The following is an 8,933-nucleotide window of genomic DNA, read 5'->3' as shown; positions in this document are numbered from 1 at the left end:
TAGAAGAGTAAGACTGTCTCAAGGATACCATGATGCAGATGGGCTGCCACCCTCACCACCAGCAGCAGCTTCCAGCTCTGCGCCTGCAGTGCAGGTGGTGCAGAAAGAACCATTCTTCCCTCATTTCTACCTTAAATTTAATGGTGCCAAACATTGATTGAACGAGATCAGCCAAGCACGAAATTTTCCTCTCTACTTCCTTCTGTCCCAGTCCCACGCTTCCCCTCTTCTCTGCACTTCTGCTGTGTCCTTCCACCAACAAGCAACCAGACCCCATACTCCCTCTCTCTCACAGCAAGACCCAGCCCTTTATTTTATGCCTCTTAAAATTTGTTATTGCATGTACTTACCTGCCCCATATCGGGACCTCTGACTCTTCCTCAGAAGCAATCTATTTACGATTCCCTAACTTCCTACCTCACCTCTCAGAATAACTGAGGACATATTTCTGAGTAGATACGCCATTTATTTACCACCTTTTTGCTTGTGTAGTGTGGGTTATGCATTAAAAAAATCCTACATTTGGCAGCAGTATGGGCATGGGTATACAGGTGGCTGAAAAATATAAAGGGTTGTTTATTAGAGAACTCCTTTTTCCCAAGAATCTCCCATTTCATCAGTCTTCCATACCCTGCTGTTCTGCATCCAGTAATCCCAACTTTCTCTTTCCTCTGACCCACAGTTAAAACAGAGCTCTTCTGCCAAGGACTGAGGAACATGTTGCATCCACAGCTGCTGCAGTGAATGGCAAACCCACACGGCTACAGCTACGGCTACAGCTAAAGGACGGTATGTGAGGATCTGAGTTGCTGCTTTGAAGGAATTGCACCTTTAAAGGAGTGCAGGTTATACACATCAAAACACTGACCTGTTCTCTGAATGCTTATGTTATAAAACATAATTAATTGCTTACAGAATGTGGGGCCCCAGAAAAGGAAGTTCAAGCAAGCAGTATAGTAAACGTTTTGCAAAGAAGCTTTCAGGTTTGCAAAGTCTATTGGCACTTTCTGAAACAGCGTGGCCAACGTCAGCCAGGTAGGTGCCATTGAAAACACCACCAGGGTAAATACTGAAAGGTCAGCTTCCCTTTTGTGCCAGTTGTGTGTGCCTGTTGTTCAGCCTTCTCGCTCTAAACAGACTGATATCTGTATGTGTGCAAATATTAAAACATACATTCTTACACTGGTGCCAGTGTCTGTTTTTCTTAAAGAAGCAATATTTATATATGCAAACAAGAGAGTTACAGAGAGTATGGACTGCAATATTTTCACACCACAGTTCCTTCTTGCCTTGAAAAAAGGGGAAAAGGGACAGGTCTTTCCTGATGTGGATGAGAGCTTTGGGATCTTGGCATATTTGCAGTAGTATGTTACCTGACCAATCTGAGGATAAACTTTGTGAGCCATGTGGTCTTTTGTGACTGGTCCTCCTGAGGATGCTGTAAAACTTAGTGCAGCCAAGTGGAAGCAACAATGTTTACACAAAGTTTGCTTCCTTTGGAAAAGAAATCTGATGTGGCTTCATTTTGATTATTTTGTACCATGCAAGAAATACACTGACTACAGAGGACATGTGAAATGGTCAAAATGCAGTAGGACTGCTGGAATCACAGTCTGGATCTTGCGGGGGACAGGCAGTTAGAAGGCTTCCTCAGTTTTTTTGGCACACATCGAAGAGGGTGCCAAGGAGTCTGTGGCTGGCACGGTATGATTGTGCAATTGAGACGTATATCTGGTAGGGTCAGTGAGCTGGACAGTTGTGCTACACAGGAAAGGTATCACTGTCTGCTTCCATTATCACTAATGAACTAGACCTGTAACTTCCGCACATGCGAGTGCATGGCTAGAAAGGGGAGATTTTGGTTCCTTCATTTCCTCTGTGCAAATCATATTGGTTCAGTAATGGAGGAAGAAAGGACCTATCCCTCAAATACTGCTGATAGTCTGTATGTCATTTGCAGTTACCAAGTCAAAATACTGCTGTGTTTGTGTTCCCTGCTATTGCTTGTCAGTGTTGTAATAATTTCTGCACATAATTTCTGGTATCCAGTCTAGCATTAGGAAATATTAATATTTGAATATTGGGGGTTTGTAATATATTATGTAATAGATCGAATAAGTGTACAGCAGGGTTTTTTTTAAAAAAAACTCTCACCATAGCACTTTGAAAAATGGTAAAATGGTAAAATACTGCCACTTACATGCAAAGTTGTCAGGGTGCATAGTAGGGAGGTTTTATTAAAAGGTGCTTATGCCTGGGGTAAATATTTCTCAGAAAATTTTCAGAGGTTGAAAGTTTTTGGGGAAGATTGTGAAACCTGATCCTTGTGGTTTTGGTGAAAACTTGTGGATGACATTTTTTATGTGTTGTGGCATTTTTCTCCTAAATATTTCATATCACACGAATTTACAACTGAATTACTATGTATGAATGATAGCATACCACATACTCAATATTATCATAATAAAAAGCCACACAGCATTAATGTGGTGACCCACCTGACACTGGGCAAATTTTAACTCTACACACTTTCTCCCCTCAGCCAGGTTTCCCCTTCACAATCACTTTCTGACATCAGGACCACCCACTCACTGACATATGATAAGGTTTTGAAAAATGACCTGTCAGCAAGACTCACATCTATACTTAACTAATCATGATAAAAATAACTGACATTTCTAAGGTTCCCAAAATATACATTAGAAAAAGTGCTCTGAGGGAGCTATATAATGCATTATTTCCAGATGTATAATAAATAGCATGTTTCTTTAAAAAATGCTAGGAAAGCAATTTCTTCCAACTTTTAAGACAGTTTAAGGGACAAAGGCACATAAAGGAAACAGCATTAAGTGCAGGAAAGATGGTTTGACATTGGTAATGTCTATAGATTGCTGTAAGGAAACTAAAGGTCAAAGTCCTTCTAATTTTAAAGCTTTTTTTTATAAGAATCTTTAATTATAATGTACATATTTCCATGTGGACAAGAGTGATTTAAAACACCTAAGTGAAATTATTTCTGTTAGATTTCACAATTTCCATATCCAGCTGCTTATCCAACTACCATACCTCGCCAGGCTGCTGCTCTCAGCACAGCGTCTTCATCAGTTCTTAGAGGTATCTCCATGCCTACTCCCAGCCTTCCCTTCCATGTGAGATGCTCCTCCCAAATCTGTTTGGGAAGCCCTTATTCTTTCTTGGACTGCAGAAATTCTTCAAACCAGGCTTTGGACCTCTGGTGATTCAACGTTTCCCTAATCTCGTGGTACATTTGGTAGCAGAAGCCAAGGCAAGCTGCACACGTCTCCTGTCTGAGTGGAAAGTATCCAGTTGTCCTGGGGAACCCTCAAGAAGGCCCGCTGGCACTTCAGATCTCGTGAACAACCATCTATTCTTGATAGAGCCTAAAAAAATGCCTAACCAGGACTGATACGTTTTGAAGCATTTCCAGAAGACTTGTATAACTAACCCATGAACAGCTACATACCACCTACCAAATACAAGAAATCCACTAAGATTAACTGGAATGTATTGAAATTTGTTTGTGCAGTATTCAATACTATACCCTATACTTTCTGCACTTACAACCGTCTTTTATCAAATTCAGGATTTTTCTCCAGTTAGCCCTTTAAAAATATTTTCCACAATTCGCTCACCACAATATTATTTCAGCCATTTGTTGCCTGCCAGAATGAATTTTCTCAGTCTCTTTCATTTCACAGCTTTTCCTTCCTTTTTTGATCCTGAACTGTTCTTCCCTGCTGCCTTTCTTATGCTCACTGTCCTTTTCCTTTCATTCTTGGAACAAGGCAGGCATATGTTTCACTATCTTTCTTCAACTCCTCATCAACTGTTTTCACTTTCCTTGCCTTTATTTTATCATCTTCTCCCCACTGTCTCTCCCTCCTACTCCACCAGCCTGACATGGTAGTTCAGGCTCATACCATTGCATTAGACTCAGGAAAACATGTCCTCTCCAGCTATAAATGCCAAATATAGCAAAGGCAGAAGACAGCCAGGTCATGTTACGCAGGTTGGATTTTTACTAAAAGTTTGATTGTTAAATCGCAAGGGCCTGTATCTTTTTTTTTTTTTTTGGATGTCTACTTTTATCTTTACCCTTCAAGATGCAATGCAGTACAATATGAATTAAATATCACTTCTGCAACATAGTTAATAAAACAGAAGTAGAAGCTGCATAGCTTTTAGGGACAGTGTGGAGCTACTGACAGATAATACTGTGTCTCTCAAGTACAATCACTTTCTGATGTCATGCCAATTCTTTTTACATCCTTGATTGAGACCCATCTCTTCAGGCTCTCACTTGGCTACAGAATATAATATGGATCCTGGTTCTGATGTTTGTGATTTTTGGTTTTGGTTATTAGACATACTATGGAATATCAATGAGTGAAGAACAACAGCACGCACCATTTCAGATTTATGTACAGAACTGAAAAATGTAGTCTGCCTTGGTGTATTCAGAGGTTTTCTGTTCATTCTCTGAAAGCATCTTCAGTGATCTTACACAGAGTAACAAACTGGTACGCTGCTTATAATATTTCTACTGCTTTGACTTCCAGGTGTGCCATTTAATTGTAAACATTTCAAAGATGATTTGCCTTTGAAGAAAATCCATAGATTTGTTACTAAGCTCTGAAAACAAGATGGATGGAAAGGAAATTCTTTGGTAAGCCTTTAAATCCACTAAATGAAATGTTGATTTGGCACAGGTAAATTGATGAGCTGATGAGAAAAAGCTGATGAAAACAACCCGTAGTGAATTAAATTACATTATTTGTAAGTCAAGGTCTCCTGGTGAGGAAACTCTAGTTTCAGTGCACCTTGCTTTTTTCCCCCATTAAAAGAATATCTGTAATAATATTTCATTAATGAGATAATCTTCCTTACTTAAAGACTATCTTAGATCTATGCAGATATAATTTCAGAGAGATACTTGTTTTTTGAGAATTAGTTGTAGTTATCAGAAAATTATTAGTAGAATCTGGATTTATAATTTGCCACTTTTTATGCAATCTAACACAGAACCACAATTTTGCATCATCATCTTCTTTTCATACCTACAAGAAGAATATTTTCCTCCAGGTCAGGGCTGTACTGTAGTTGATAATTATTTGTAGTTTAAAATAAGGGAAACACTCTTCTCTTGTTTGTCACTGCTCCTTCCTCGAGTGCTGAATAAGTCACCTCATTTGCATTTATTAGTTAGTCCTACTTCTCTGCCTTTTTTTTTCTGCCTTTCTGTCTTCTTTTATATGACTTTTTAATTAAATCTTATGCTGTCCTTTCATTATTTATTAATGTTTTCATTGGGGAAGCATGGCTTTCACTCTTCTAACAAAAGCAGAGTCAATTTATTTCAATATCATCATTTAGACTTAGTTATCAGTAATAAAACAAATAATTCATTTGTTAATTATGCAAATTGAAATGACAATTTCAGAACACACATTCCTAACATAATTTCAAATGGTTACACCTGGAGTGTGGCTTCTGCTTCATGAAGAAATTTGCTGACTATTAATGTGATAGCATCTGGTAGAGGTTATTCACAACTTCTAACTGGGAACACTTGAGATGAGTAGCTAAGTAAGGATGATCTCACTATTTAGAATCATAGAATCATAGAATCATTTAGATTGGAAAAGACCTTTAAGATTATCAAGTCCAACCATTAACCTAACACTAACAAGTCCACCACTAAACCAATTAAGGGTAGAGTAATAATTAATTTCATATTTCCTGGCTTGGTGGCTGGATTATTTTTTAATGAAAGTAAAAACTAGGAATCATTAAGATTGGAAAGGACCTCTAAGATCATCAGTCCAACTGTCAACCCAACACCACCATGCTCACTAAACCATGTCCCAGAGTGCTACATCTACCCGTTTTTTGAACACCTCCAGGGATGGTGACTCCACCACCTCTCTGGACAGCCTGTTCCAATGTTTGACTACCCTTTTGGTGAAGAAATTTTTCCCAATATCCAATCTAAACCTCTGCTGATGCAACTTGAGGCCATTTCCTCTTGTCCTATTGCTAACTACATGGGAGAAGAGACCAACACCCACCTCACTACAACCTCCTTTCAGGGAGTTGTAGAGAGCGATAAGGTCTCCCCTCAGCCTCCTCTTCTCCAGACTAAACAATCCCAGTTCCTTCAGCTGCTCCTCATAAGACTTTGTCTCTAGACCCTTCACCAGCTTTGTTGCCCTTCTCTGGACATGCTCCAGCACCTCAATGTCTGTCTTGTAGTGAGGGGCCCAAAACTGAACACGGTATTCCAGGTGCGGCCTCACCAGTGCCGAATACAAGGGGACGATCACTTCCCTGCTCCTGCTGGCCACACTGTTCCTGATATATTTCATCAGTTATGACAAATATGTCCATTATGAAGATGACTTTGAACATCAAAGTTAAGCTCCTCATCTTGGCTAGCCCTCTAAAGAAGCCTACATTGACTATACAGGAGCTCAGACTCCTAGTTGAAGTGCCTGAAGTTAGGTGGTGTGAATAACCTCTTTTCTATATCTCTGCAAATAGCAAGATCTCATTAAATGAAGTATGCACAAAGATGCTTTAACTGTAGCTCTTATTTTAGCCACATTCCCATGGAGCAGTTTCCTGGTGATACCTCCAAACTTCTGTTACCTGCAAACCTCCATCCACATTTTGTCCCATCTGCTACACTTCTTGTAAATTTGCCTTCATCGAGTAATGGTTTAAAGTGAACATGAGCATTTTTTGCACTTTGTCTCAGTTCCTCATCTTCTTTACATTGCCAGTGGACTATTTTCTAGCACTTTCACTCCTACCATTATAATCAATGGTAGATTGTAACATCTACCATTTCCTTCAGAAAATATTTAACGAATAAAATATGAAAGCAGCTCATTTCACATACTTCCTTTGGTTTTCTGATAGTTTCCTGTGTGCAATGAGCAATTCAAGCAACATAATTTCTTCCAGTATTGGCAAAGACTTAGCTTGCTTCTAGTTATTCATAATGTGATAATGCAGAAGAGTACAGGTGAGGGATTGCTACTTTTTCATGGCTTGAATCATATGGCCTAGATCAAGGTTATAGGAAATTTTAGCAGTGTGACATCTGTCACATAGATACTGACAAGCTATGACTCCAGTGGCTGCCAGGTTCACCATGGCTTGCTGGCACATCAGTCTGAAAGGAAAGACCGCACACAAGATAAATTGCAAGTAAGAACCTCTTGTTTTCAGAGATGCTGCAACATAACCCTAAGGGCTTCTGAGACTTCTGAGACTGAGCTCAAGTACCATCAGCAGCTTTACAGTTGTAATGCAAACGAAAACAGTCTGTAGAGTGAAGTATAAAAGTAGCTCACACCAGTAAAAAGTTGCTGAGTATTGTTGAAGTATGCAAGTGGATGGGTATACAAGAGGAAACGATTTGCAAAACAAAAGATTTCAGTGCTTGCATGAAGGGAAAGGTGAACTTTTTCAGAGAGGTTATTGGAGCTATGAACTATCCTTTCCATCTGACTCAATGCTCTGTTTCAAGCTTCTCCTCTTCCGTAGCTTACTGGCTCTTGACTAATTATAGGTTAACATGTTAAGAAGCAGCCACACAGAATTGCCTTCTGTATATTGGATTTTACATGCTAGCCTTTGGCTGCTGTCCCCACCACAACATCAGGCTGCTTGTATAAGTGGTAAGACACACACACTGGGCAGTGAAGACAAACAGTAATCACCACTGCAGCCACAGCCCCACAGTGGCGCAACCACAAAACTAGCATTCATAAAATAAGGAACTACATACAAGAAGCTGCCTGCGCTGAAAAAATAGACTTTTCAGATGCTAGAGGTGTTAAATATAAGCGTGAGCACATTTTCACCAGGGTTCCACAGGAGGTAGCAGTGATACCTCAGTGGCTAAAATACTGTGGTGATATGACATTTTATGGCATATGGCATTATAAGAAAACCCTTTTAATTTATTGGCTTTAGCTCAAAAAAATTATGTAGAAAAGTGAATAATGAGAAGACATGTTGCATTTAATAGCTATATCTGAGAAAAACAGTTTCCCAGAGAAGCAGCTGCACTTTACTTATTGATACTGTAGTGCTCTCACTTTCCCAGAGGCCCTGTGTATAAGACTGCACACGCTGGGTCATGTATCACTACAATCAGGTGGACACAGGGTCCCCGAAGTCCTTTGGCTTGTATAGTGTCACACATGATGTAGCATCACATCATCTCTTGTACCAAGGCACTATCTCTCAGGTAGGATTAGTGGTAAATGACAGAGCGAGCCAGGCAGCCACACTGGGATGTAGTGTTGAGGTGCATGAGACAGGAATTCGTGATTCCTTACTGACATGGTATAGAGTCCCATGTGGTAGGACATTGCAGAAGACAAGCCTAAGGAAATCAGGTTAAGTGTTTCTCACACAGAAAATTTTGCAGTTGCTTAAGAACCTTTCCTCAGCCTCTCTGTCTAATGCAGAATTTGTGAATTTCCTAGTTTCACTCAAAGGTTCATAATATTTTCAAGTTTGTATTAGTATGTGTTGGTACTGGTAAATAGTAACACTTTGCATATGACTGCCCTTTTCTCACTTGTTTCTCCCATCAGTTTTCAAAACATCAGTTTTGAAAATACTTTCAACTTTCCTTTAGCAGAACTATCAAACAATAGATTTACTGGTATTTGTTAAACGAATTTCTTCATTTGCTGATGCAGCTAGGATTTTTTAAGCTTAGTACAAACTAATTACTTTTTAATATTTTCTTGTATTCATAAAGACATACCTCTCTCTGATTTTATATAGATTTTTTTCTCAACCTTTAAAATGTCCACTCAGCCTGAATTTGTATATATATGGATAGTTTCTTTATAGTCAGAAGAGAATGGCAGACTCCACCCAGGAAAAGA

The sequence above is a fragment of the Pelecanus crispus genome, chromosome 2 (assembly GCF_030463565.1).
Source record: "Pelecanus crispus isolate bPelCri1 chromosome 2, bPelCri1.pri, whole genome shotgun sequence".
Lineage (NCBI taxonomy): Eukaryota > Metazoa > Chordata > Aves > Pelecaniformes > Pelecanidae > Pelecanus > Pelecanus crispus.
This window is presented reverse-complemented; position numbering follows the sequence as displayed.